We start from the raw sequence: 12,730 nt of genomic DNA, 5'->3' as shown, positions 1-12,730 counted from the left end.
TCCGGAGTGAGAGTGTTCTTCGTCATCTGCTTATAAGGACAAGTGATGTTCTTCGTGATCTTTATTCCCGAGACTCAACTAGTTCATCGGTTTTATTTTAGGGATCCGTAGAGAAGACTTACTAGGATAACAATTCTTTGTCATTAAAGATTTCTTGTGATGGTTAAGAGATCAAATATATGGATATAAAATCAAATAATTACATAGATGAAAAAGAACGGTGACTTGCTGGTGATCAACTAGCGTAAGCTATCAATATATGAAAGGAAAGTGTTATAATATCAATAATCTAGTCATATGACTATTGAGACTATATAGACTAAGTAGCTAGCTTTTAAAACGACAAACAACTTCACTATTCGTATACATTCTACTCTGTCTGCTCGGATATAACTAACCATTTCAACAGCCAGAAACCATACCCGCTACCTTACTTCATCTTAATTTATCCAGACTCTAGTATTTTGAAATCGGCCGGATAAGACTGTTATCTTTTCCGTTATCAACTGCCTTCGATAAATTACAATGCAGCCAAGTACCTTCAGAAGAAGAATTGTTATAAATTATGCTTAAAACATCGACAACTGTATCTCGAACTGACTTCAGGTTCCTAACATGTGGATGATACGAGTTAAAATAGTACTGTCGGTTGACTAGGTTATTACCGAAGCAGGTAGCTATTGATATCGTTTCTGTATGTATATAATAGGTGTATGCATATTGGGTAAAAGTGAAGTGTCATTCTAAAATGCTTAGATGAAAGAAGATATAGTAGCTGCCATGTGTCAAATGGAGGTCGACTACCAAGGAATAGTGGATTCTAGTGGGCAAATGAGAACGCAGTATGCGTACCAAAGTGTGTATGTGTATATATTGTAGAATGGAGGAATCCCATTGTGGGATTCCAATGCTGACTAAAATAGACTAACTGTAAATGGAATCGGGCCTTTGACACACCCCTTCAGTTTTCACCCCTCTAAGGTGTAAACTGGCCTTAAACATAGGGCCGATTTGGGCTGTTGAATCGCCTTAATTCCCTCTAAAAACGCAGTCTATATTCTGATTTAGGCAGTTGATGCTCTAAATCCTCTGAATCTAGGGGTAAGACCCTAGATTAGAGCAGTTCACTTATATCTTCCAAATTGAGAAGACGAATCCAGGCGTCAAATCTCTGTTTTGGCAAGATTTTCGTGAAGCCATCTGCCACCATAAGCTTTGTTGGGACCTATCTGATCTTAATACGTCCTTCCTGCACCTCCTGGCGTAGCCAGCTGCGGTGTATGTCTATGTGATGTAGCTTGGTCTCAAATGCTCCCTCTTTAGTGAGCAGATCAACTGTTCTCTGGTTGTCGCAGTCGAGAGTTATATTATCGTATTCCATTTCTAGTCCAACATGGACTAGTACTCTCTTCCACCATACCAGTGTTTTGGCTGCGTCCGATAAACCAAGCAATTCTGCTTTGGTAGTGGACGTCGTCACCGTCTTTTGTTTAGACGCCTTCCAATCTATAGGGCCGCCGAAGAGCATGCATATCATGCCTATAGAGCTCTTACGGTCTTTATGGTCACCATAAGATGCGTCACTAGCGATGGTTAATGCCGATGTGCCTATAGATTAGTGGGTTACGTCGTTGATCTGATCCTTATTTCGGCTGAAATCAGGGTCAGAGGTGTCATCAGAATGTTCTGAATGGTCAGAATGGTGTCCTAAACCATATCTAAGTGCTCTGTTCTTGGTGTGGAATAGATAAGTGATTGTCCTGTCTGCCGCAGCAGAATGCTGCGGACCTGGGTTCTGTAGGAATTGGGCCAGTTTAGTGGCTGGTTTGGCTATATCAGGCCTGGTTATAGTAGCTGCATACTGTATTGAACCAATCTTTTCCTGGTAGAGTTTGATCGCATCAGGCGACGCAGTTCCTTCATATGGTAAGAGTTCTTCAATTGGCATTGGTGTAGCCACTGATGGTTGGTTATTTAGGCCGAAACGGGCAGCCATACTATCAATATAGCTGTCCTGGTATAGCCAGAGCTTGTATTGTTTACGATCGCGTATAATACGTATGTTCAGGAACCACTCTGCGTCGCCGTGATCAGTCAGTTCCCATGCTTTTTCGAGTTCCGATTCAAGCTGCCTTGCGTATTGAGCTTTTGTCTTATGGCTAGCAATCAGGAAGTCATCAACATAGAAGAATATTATGACTCCGTCGCCTATAAAGACATATGGATCCTCTAGTAACTATGTAAGACCTAGGCCTAACAGGACTCTAGAGGCCTCCTTCTGCTAGAGCTTTGGTGAGACGCGTAATCCGTATAGTGCTTTATAGAGGTGCCAAACTTGGCCATTAGTGCTCCTGAAGCCAGAGGGAAGCTCTATGTAAACCTCCTTATCTTCAAGGAAGCTGTTCAGGAAAGCTGCGACAGCATCTCTTTGATGTATATCTAGATCGAATGTAGCTATTATTGCGAATAGCATGCGTATAGTTTTGATGGCTAGTATAGCTGAAAGTTTCTCTTTAGTAGATATCTACTCTATATCTCCGCGTACGTAGATACGAGCTTTACACTTCAGGAGTAAACCATTCTCATCAAACTTGTAAGCATATACCTATTTCAAGGGCAGAATCTGCTTTGATCTATCGTTTGGCCTTAGGACGACTAAGAATATATGCTTTTCAGTAAGACTATCGATCTCCTTTTACATTATAGTATTAAACGCATCTTCAAACGCATGCCCTTTTACCTCCTTGAATATGTTCGGAGGTGGTGGAAGGTCGTCTCTGTATATCTGGCTCGCTGGTTTCTGCACCATTCTGGTGTAGAATACATGGTAATAAGCTTTAGATTATGTCTTAAGCTCATCTAGATCCTTGTCTAGCCGCAGCATAAGCTGTGTAAAGTAGGCATCATCTCTCTTGGTTGGATGGCGAATATATTTACCAGGGATAATGTTCGACTCGTCTAAGTCTAGACCAATCTGTCGGAATTATGGTTCACTATCTTAAGCAGTAAACAGGGGCGAATCCCCTTTAGTTGGCTCTATAGGAGCCACCCCCACCCCTTGATTTAGTACTAAGTCTAGCGAATCTGGTGAATTCGGTGTGTCGTCAGTTATATCAGGCTCGATTGGGTCTTCTGGGAATGTCCTAGGAATCCAGTCATATTCTGTTGGTGTAGGGTATCGTGGTGTATTTGGTCCAGGATTTCGGCCGAAAAATGGGTTTTCGGCATTATTGGATACACCATGTGAAGGGCTAAAGCTAATCTTGAATTCAGAACTAGCTAGGCACATGCTATTTACAAAATCCTTGAAGAACGTGAACAATTCGGGGTGGAATCGTGAGGTATGCGGTTGGTGGGTCACGTGGTACAACCACGTGATAGTTCACCAGGATTCAACCTGTTACAATACCCCCCTCCTATTCTCCTGTTTTCCGGGGTCCATTCGAAGTCGTAATTGGTCCGTATCGTAGTTCAAAGGTGTCGAGAGCTGTGCAGTTTTCCATTGCGTCGATAGGTTCCCATGTCAGTTCTGCGTATCCTCGCCATTTCACTAATGCTTCCCTCCGCGATCCACGTCCAATTTTTCGTGTCCTTGCTTGTAGGATCTCTTCAATTTCGTATTCCAGATCTCCTTCGACTAACAGCGGAGGCGGTTGCGAATCGTCCACGATTTGTGACGGTAACGGGTCCGTTGCCGCGGGTCTTATTAACTCAACATGGAAGACAGGATGTATGCCGCTTGGCACATCCAGCTTCACTGTATAAGAGGATGGCACTTCTAGAACTGTGTATTTGGCGTGAAGCCAGTCTAGTTTCTTTGAAGGCCGTATCGTGCGTACATTCCGTAGGTTTAGCCATACTTTATCGTTGATATTATAGACTGGAGCGGCTCGTCTTGAACGATTCGCTTATTCCTGTTGGCGTTCTTGGGCGATAGCCATCGCTGCATTTGCCCAATCGGTGGCGTCTCGTAGCCGGTTCGTGAACGTTTCCGCTGCGATCTCTGGTCCTCTCTCTGCTTGGACTTCTATCACTTCGACTGGATCGACATGGTATCCGTGTATGAAGAAGAATGGAGATAGTCCAGTAGAGGTTGCGTCTCGGTTATTGATCGCCATGGCTACGATAGGTAGTAAACTTGCCCAGTCGTCCTATGCGTATGTAGTAAAGGCGCGTAGAATTCGTTCGACTTCTTGATTTGCGCGTTCCGTAGCTCCATCAGTTTGGGGGTGGAATACGGTAGATAATCGGCGTCGAATCTTTAGCTTTTCGCACACGATTCGCCAGAACCCCCCTACGAACTATGGGCCGCGGTCACTAGTGATCGCTATCGGTAAACCATGATGCATATAAATATGCTTCATAAAGACATCTGCGACGCTTTCCGCAGTAATACTATGCATATCTATTAGGATCACTCCTTTAGATAGCCGATCAGTAATTACTAGACAATTCGTCGCTCTTTCTTTCCCAGTGGGTGGAAGTTCTGTGATGAAATCCATGGATAGTTCGGCCCAGATTCGTTATGGAATCGGTAACGGTTTAAGTAGGCCTTGCTTCGAATCTCTCCAAATCGTGTTTCGTCCGCAAATGGTGCAATTCCTTAAGAATCTCCGTACATCGTTCGTCATTCCTGGCCAAAAGAATCTACGGGCCAGTATCGTATAGGTTGCGTCCCGTCCTGGATGTCTAGTCGTGTAGGAATCGTGGACCTTCTGGATCAAGGTTGTGCGTAGTAGTTCGTTGTCTGGAATCCATGTCCTTTTCCTAAAGCGTAGAAGATTTCGTTCATCTAAGTCACACTCGGATAGGCTTATTTTTAGGTTCGATTCGGCAGGGATTCGTCGGTCTCCCTTTTCAAGTGCGAGTGCGAACTGCTGGTATATTTGATCTTCCTTCCGCGCGTTATTCCATGCTTCCTGCGTTTCTGCTTCTTCAAACATCGCCACTGGTATATCAAAGTCTAAAGGTGGACTTGGTTCAGTGCTATTGTTACGGATCGTTACTGATTCGAAGAGTTTCCGGAAACGATTCGTGAGCCTCTCATCAGAGATTCCTTTAGGTTCGTCTTGTCCTCGCCGGGATAGAGCATCTGGTTAGATCGCCTGTTTCCCGGGTCGATATTGTAGCTCAAAGTCGAATTCGGCCAGGATGTCTGCCCATCTCATTTGTCGTTCGCTTAGATCCTGCGCCTTATGAAAATATCGTAGATTTTTGTGGTCTGTTAAGACCACAAATCGCGGGACCATCTTCAGCTCTGGCTTCTATTCCCATAGCGCATGGATGATAGCGAGTAATTCCTTGTCGTGTATCATATAATTGGTCTCTGCAGGTGAGAACTTACGCGAGAGATAGGCGCATGGTCTTAGCGTCCCATCTTCTTGTCTTTGGGATAAGACTGCTCCTATCGCCCATCCAGATACGTCTGTTTCCACTATTGTTTCGGTGTCTTCTCGGAAATGAGCCAATATTGGTGCAGAGATAAAGAGGTCCTTTAGGGTCTCGAATGATTCTTGTTTCTCCTTGTCCTATTTGAATATCGTATCTTTCTTTGTCAACTACACCAATGGTGCAGAGACATCTGCGAATCGTGGTATAAACGTCCGGTAGAAGTTAGCGAATCCAACAAAACCATGTACTTCTCGGACATTAGTAGGTGCTTCCCATAGCTTAATGGCTTCAACTTTCTTTGGGTCTACATATAGACCTTCTCCAGCTCGTATGATGAACCCTAGGTATTTCATAGAGCTCTGTTCAAATTCAGATTTCTCGATATCGTATTGAAGTCCAGCATCTCTTAGCTTTTGGAGCACCTCGCGTACTTTTCGTCTATGATCCGTGATCGATCCGTCGGAGTAAATAATGATATCGTCCATATATGCTGACACAAACTCGTCGAGAAATTCGCGTAGAACTTCATTGATATACTATTGGAAGGTTGCGGGAGCGCCAGTCAGGCCAAAAGGTGTAACTAGCCACTTATAGAGCCCGTATCGTGTTCGAAACGCTGTCTTCCATTCTTCGCCTTCCTGTATTCTGATCTTATGGAAAGCCGCTATGATATCGAGTTTAGTAAACCAGCGAGCCTTCGACATGTTTCGTAGTGTTTCTTGAATCAGAGGTAGGGGGTAACGGTCCTTAATGGTTATGGAGTTTAACCCTCTATAATCGACATAGAATCGGATGCCTCCACCAGGTTTTCGTACTAATAACACCGGTGAAGCTGCTGGCGATTTGCTGACTCGTATAAATCCTTTTCCTAGTAGATCGGTAAGAGTTTTTCGTAGAACTAATAGCTCTTCTCTATTCATTCCATATAATGGCCTATGAGGTGGTGTCGATTTGTTACCATTTCCATTGCGTGTCAAGGGTATCTTATGATCGATCCCTGGGCGATGGCTCGGAAGCTTGTCTGCTTTCTCCTGGCTAAAAACATCTAACCAAGGGAGATATTATGGGGGAAGTTTAGCTCTCGGATCGGTGAATTTCTTAGGTTGCAGCGCCTTGTCGATATTGTCTATAGTCACTTTGGCTATTCGGAGGTGGTCCGGCGACGAAACGCTATCGAATAGTTCTTTGATTTCTCCCGTAGATGATTGCTGTACTTTTAATCTCTTTACTTTTGTTGGACCGATTGATGGGTCGATACGGTTCTAACAACGAATGCGCTCTCTATTTCTCGAATGGATATCTAAATACCCTTGTTTCGCAGCGTAAACTCCGTCGACATCTTTTAACCAAGGCGTCCCAAGTATCATTTCGTCTGACTATCTTGGAATGATGTAGGCAAAGACTTTCTGCTGTTGTAGTCCATTAACATCAAGATCGAAGTATGTGGCCTAAGTGATCCGTCCTTGATTCTTGATGACTCTGTTTAGGATTCGCGGTGGAATCGGGATACGCGGAAGGTTAAGAGATTGCGCTAGGTGTCCGCTGATAGATATATAGCTATCGCTTCCGTTGTCTACTAAAGTCTTCGCGAATTGAATTCCATTAACTCTAGCATCGATATAGAATGACGCCTCTTTCTTTAGCAGCTTCTCAACCCCCTTCTGCTCCTACTCGCGGTTTAGTGCAGGAGCTAATCTTTTCCCGAATCATTCTCCGCTTCCTCTTCTTCAATCGCTGGCGAATACTCCCTTCTTCGGGGGTGGCTCGATCTTGGTTCTTCGACTACTGCATTCCGTACCACCACTTGGTTCGGATTCCGTGCGGGCAGTAAAGGGCATACGCTTTGCTAACAGTTGTCTCGACCACATCGTAGACATCTCTTTTCTGTACGGCGACGTTGGAGTTCTTCTTTCTCGACCCATTTTACACGTTTTCCCATAAGATGTTGATCCTCTTTACGAACCTGTCCCTTTTTGTTCACGAATCGGGACGAATTCGTCTGTGTGGTGTTCGTGTTTATTGTTGGAGTCTAGTCCATCCTATCCTCTATGGCTGTGGTTAATTGATCTCTTTGGATTCGCTGGCGAGTGGATAACTAGCGTCTGCCTAATGCGATATTCAGTGTCTCACTATCAGTGTCGATTTCGTGGAGCCGTGTGATAAGACCTATAAAATCATAGGGAACACCACGATTCATAAGCGAATTCGTTATATCTTCGTTAAGAGCATTTAGTAAGAGTTGTCGTTTTGCTTCGTCGTGCCATTCGGTTGCACCAGTATCTACGAGCTCTCGTTCTAACTAGGGAAGGAATCGTGAAAAAGGCTGGTCGGGCTTCTGTTTAAGCTGATGTAGACGCCGAGCTGCTCGTGACCGAGTGTTAGGGTCCCTATATATCCTCTCAAGATATTCCAGAAGCATATACGGGTTGCCTTCGCTTCGTTGTGTCTTCACAAACGTTCCGGTGTTCTTGGCGGCCATTTTCTCTAGGCGGGAAAATGTATAGAGGAATTGCTCCTGTGGGGTACCGATGGCAGCTCCGTCTACTAGCAATTTGTTCTCTATCGAGATTCTCCAGGTTGGCCAATCAGAGATGTTTCCTGCATACATCGCGGGGTCGGGGAGACGAGGGCGAGGTCGTCGAATCTGGTTATTATCGCTGGTTGATTCGATTAGTATCCCTTGTGGTTCCGTGGGTGGTTCGGGAGCGGCTCGCTCCTGGGACCGAACCACTAATTCTTCGAGTCTTCTAATTCTCTCATCGGTACTAATACTTATCTGACTGATGTGCTGCATCAATGTCTTGGCCCACTCGGGTGGGCTCGACGGTTCGCTTGCAGTCATGATGATGAAGATATTCGTTTTCTTCTCGTGTTTGAATCGGATGCTTTCCGTCTTCAATTCGTTTGTCGGATGCTCAACTAGATACTTTCTAAGAGCGATTTCGTATTTGTAGGACGCTCAATTAGATACTTTCTAAGAGCTTTTCGTATTCGTTGGTATGCTCGATCGGATTCTTTCCGAGAGCGATTCGTTCGTCTGTCGTATGTGGCTCGATCAGATACTTTCTGAGAGCGCTTTTCTTATCGTCGGTCGTGGGTTTTACTCTCGTTAGAGGAAGGATTTTGTATGTGAAGGGCTAAAGCTAATCTTGAATTCAGAACTAGCTAGGCACATGCTATTTACAAAATCCTTGAAGAACGTGAACAATTCGGGGTGGAATCGTGAGGTATGCGGTTGGTGGGTCACGTGGTACAACCACGTGATAGTTCACCAGGATTCAACCTGTTACACACCAGACTGGTTGCTTTTTCTAGTAAATGTGTTAGGTTGTTGAACTGATCGAGCATCGAGAGAGAGGACAGGACTATTAGTATCCTGATTAGATAGATATGAATGGTCAACTACTTGTGTTTCAGGTAACATCTCCTATAAATTGGTCTATAGGTGGGTTTGTAGGACTCCAATCTCCCTCTAGAGGACGTCGTCAGCCTCTTCTTTAGTCAGGATAACTGGCTCAGGACCAGAAAAAACAGGCATCTCCACCAGCTTATGTGGTATAAAATCAGCTGTATATCGCCTATTCTCGTCGAAAACGATGTCTCTGACTGGCCTGACTTGACCACCCCTTGAATCTGGAAACCAGATTCTCTAGACATTAGATGCCATATATCCAATAAGGAATCCAATCTCTGCCCTTCTCAGCATCTTGTCTGATTTCGGAATCTTTTGGATTCTGTAGTAAGCTAGACTACTATATAGACGTATGTTCGCGAGATTCGACTTAGGCAGTGTCGTTCGTTTATCCTGTAGGTCTGAATTGGCGTATTTGCGCGCCTCTTCCTAGGGCACTATCCAGGAACCATTTGCGTTCGTTGGTGTACGATTTAGTATGTAAACCGCAGCCTTTACCACCTCTGGCCATAGGCTGATGGGGAGCTTTCCTTCCTCTAGGAGGGCCCTGGCGCGTGTAATTATGATGCCGCCTGCCCGTTCAATTAGGCCATTCATCTTAGGATGTCCTAGAATTAAATGCGTCACTATAATACCTTGATCTGCCAGAAACCGCTCTGTAGTGAGGCCTATAGCTTTCTTATTATCGTAGTGGAATGCTCGAATGGGTAAATTCCACCAGTTTTTCAGGAGTTCAATGAAGTGTCGAATCGCATCATTTATCTGGTTCTTTGTATGACAGGTGAAGACCTAATGGAAGTGGATTCCGTCAACATAAAAATGGCAAATCCAACGCTCTTCATTATACACGATTGATATTTGGATCAGGTCTAGAGAGATCTGTCCGAATCGACCATACCTATGTCCTAGATGATATCTAGATATCTATCTAGGAGCTCTAGTAAGACTATAAATAGAGCATGGGCTCTGTATTTGGCCATTTATATGGTCAGTGACTGGTTCAGTTGAGTCTGGTTGATCGCTCAAAACGACTCCGTCAACGAGCTTAGGAAGCTGCTGTACAGCATCATGGTGTAAATGACCTAGACGACGATGCCAGAGCTCTGTCGATGCCTTAGATTCTAGTGGTTTTCTAGAATCCTTGCCCATATATATATGCTTTTCCGCCGAAAAGATCTCGTCGGGTGTCTCTTTATCTGAATCTTGTTCAGCTAATAATGGCTCCACGATCAATAAATTTGGGTTATGAATCCTTTGAATGGCTAGGACAGGTGTCCCGTCCCTATCAATAAGATAGTCTTTCGAAGGCACCTAATCGCCTCCTTTATCGTTCAGGGCGTAGTAAGAGAGTAGATTCAATCTAAACTCAGGGCTATAGAGGACATTTGACAGGATGATTGATGTCGATTCCTTGGTTACTGGATGGATCCCTTTGACTTCGCATTATCCTTTACTAAGGGTTTCAACCTCTCCTAATCCTAGTTAAAGGGTGTCTCTTCCATGCTCGAAATTGACGAATACACCTAAGTTGTTGCAGACATGCGCACTGGCGCCTATATCTAGCACCCAGCTATCTTTCTGGAGCTCCTGACTAGACTAGGTCAGGAAAGCTGATTTCTGTAGAAATATAGAGTCTGTAAATGCACTAGAGAGGTCTGGAATGGTGTCTAGAGTATCTGAAACTATGTCTAGAATAGTGTTTAGAGTATCTAAAGCTATGTCCAGAGTGTCTAAGATTATAGTATTTCGGCCGAGAAACTAGTCTTCGGCAGTGCCTGCGAGCTATATACTATCGCTTGAATCGGCAGCATAGGTAGTTTAAGTCGCGAAAAACACTGGTTTTATAGTGTAGTTGGTGGTATGGTTTACGGCTGCAGATTGCCTGGCTGGCTCGGCTGGGGTATTGCTGGTGTTGGTGGATTCTTTCAGTTTAGTGTCGATCCACTGTTTCCAGCCTAAATCCCCGTCCAGGGCCTGTTTTATCTTCTATTTCATGCCAGCATTTAGCTTTCTGCTGCCTTTACCATTTAAGTTAAAGCACTTATCGACAGGGTAGCTACAACCACATAGGCATGCCCTATCTTTAAATGGTTTTGCTTTCTGCTCCTATAGGAATTAAGCTCTAGCCAGAGCTTTCTTCCCTTAACCAGGGGCACTAGGTTGGCCAGGAGCATAAGGGGCAGGAGCACTAGCTTGGCCAGCTGTTTCCTGGTGTCCTTAGAACGTCGTGAACGCTCCCTTTGAGATGGCTGGCTGCTTTAGTCTTTGATTCTGGTAGGTGGTTTTGAAATGATCTAGAAGGCGACGCATAGAGATCTGCTCGCGATCAACTATAATCTTTCCATGCCAGGACTGCCACCAGTTTGGCAGTATATCCTTTACCAGCTCTAAAAAGAGCCACATAGCATCATCATTCTTGGCAGCTGAGACGCCCTCAACCTCTGCTTTAAGGCGCGAATGCTCCCATTCTTCAAGCCAGGCGCCAATATCGGCGCCAGCTATAGGTGGAGTAACCGCAAAGTTGTGCCAATGGTAGAATACCCTGGCTCTGTTTATTGACGAGATTCTATAGCGGTTATACAAGAATTTAAGTCGCATAAATGGTTCGTCATATTATAAAACGAGACTCTGAACATGTGTATCCAAGTGCTTTAGGATATATTCATTCACAGATTCAATTGCTCGCTTCTTGGTTTAGTAGAATAAAAGACGGAACTTGTAATCCTCTACATCGTCCTTCCAGTCCTGTCGTAACCAATCATACTCTTTACGATCCATGTCGAGTTCAAGCATTGGTTTGATCGGGTAGTCGCGTGGTTCTGATCCTAGGACTGGTCGTTCAGTCCTAAGCTCTGGATCGCAGTATTCCTATACATCTCCGCCAGTGGCTACGGCTTTGACTCGCCTATACCACTGCTGCCATTGAGAGGCATCTTTCAGTCTTATATCGCCGGACATCGCGGACACAGTCTTCAGTCTCGTTTACCCTTAAAATATGCTTTTCAAGGTAAATTGTCGGCGAACCGGGCTCATAACTGTCAAATGGAGGTCGACTACCAAGGAATAGTGGATTCTAGTGGGCAAATGAGAACGCAGTATGCGTACCAAAGTGTGTATGTGTATATATTATAGAATGGAGGAATCCCATTGTGGGATTCCAATGCTGACTAAAATAGACTAACTGTAAATGGAATCGGGCCTTTGACACCATGCCAAGATCACATGATCTTGGTATGTCAGCTGATATTCGTTCCAACAAGTACCACTAAGAAATTATAGTTTTTTCTCTGCCACGTTTTGTTTATAGGTCGCCCATCACCTCTATTTGTATGAATGGAATATAGCGGCGATGTTTGACTTTTTTTTTTTTTTTTAAGAAAGGATTGTTCTTTACCGTACATATAATTGAACGACCTCAATACTCTCCCCTACCTATCTATCTATATCATTTCCCAGTAAATCGTTGTTCATCGCCCACTCAATCCCAAATAAATCAGTTCTCCCGCAACTAAACATCTAGAGCTTCAATCTCGATAGCCATGGGATGGATTGCAAGTTATAAGTACGTCCCCTTAAAAGCATTGAAGAACTCCCTAAATTCTGAGACCCGCGCAAGTAAGGAAGACGGACTATCACATTCAACAAGCTCTCCATTATTCATCAGAGCCACTCGGTCAACACGAGTGATGTAGCGAAGTCGATGCATGACGATGATAACAGTCTGATCAGTGAATTCTGTCTCTATCAATTCCTGCATACCCTGTTCTACTGTGACATGCTTGTATAATGGACTCAAAGACTCGATCTTTTGGCTCGATTCAAAGAAAGCAATCAGAGCGGTGATGATGTATATCGTCGTCCACAAACCTCTGCAGGGACCTGACGCAGGAATTAGCCACAATTAGCGTAGCCAGGGATCCACAGAAG

The sequence above is a fragment of the Penicillium taxi genome, assembly GCF_028828555.1.
Source record: "Penicillium taxi strain IBT 34144 chromosome Unknown utg000004l_segment0_segment0, whole genome shotgun sequence".
In the NCBI taxonomy this organism is placed as follows: domain Eukaryota; kingdom Fungi; phylum Ascomycota; class Eurotiomycetes; order Eurotiales; family Aspergillaceae; genus Penicillium; species Penicillium taxi.
Note: the sequence above shows the minus strand (reverse complement) of the source record.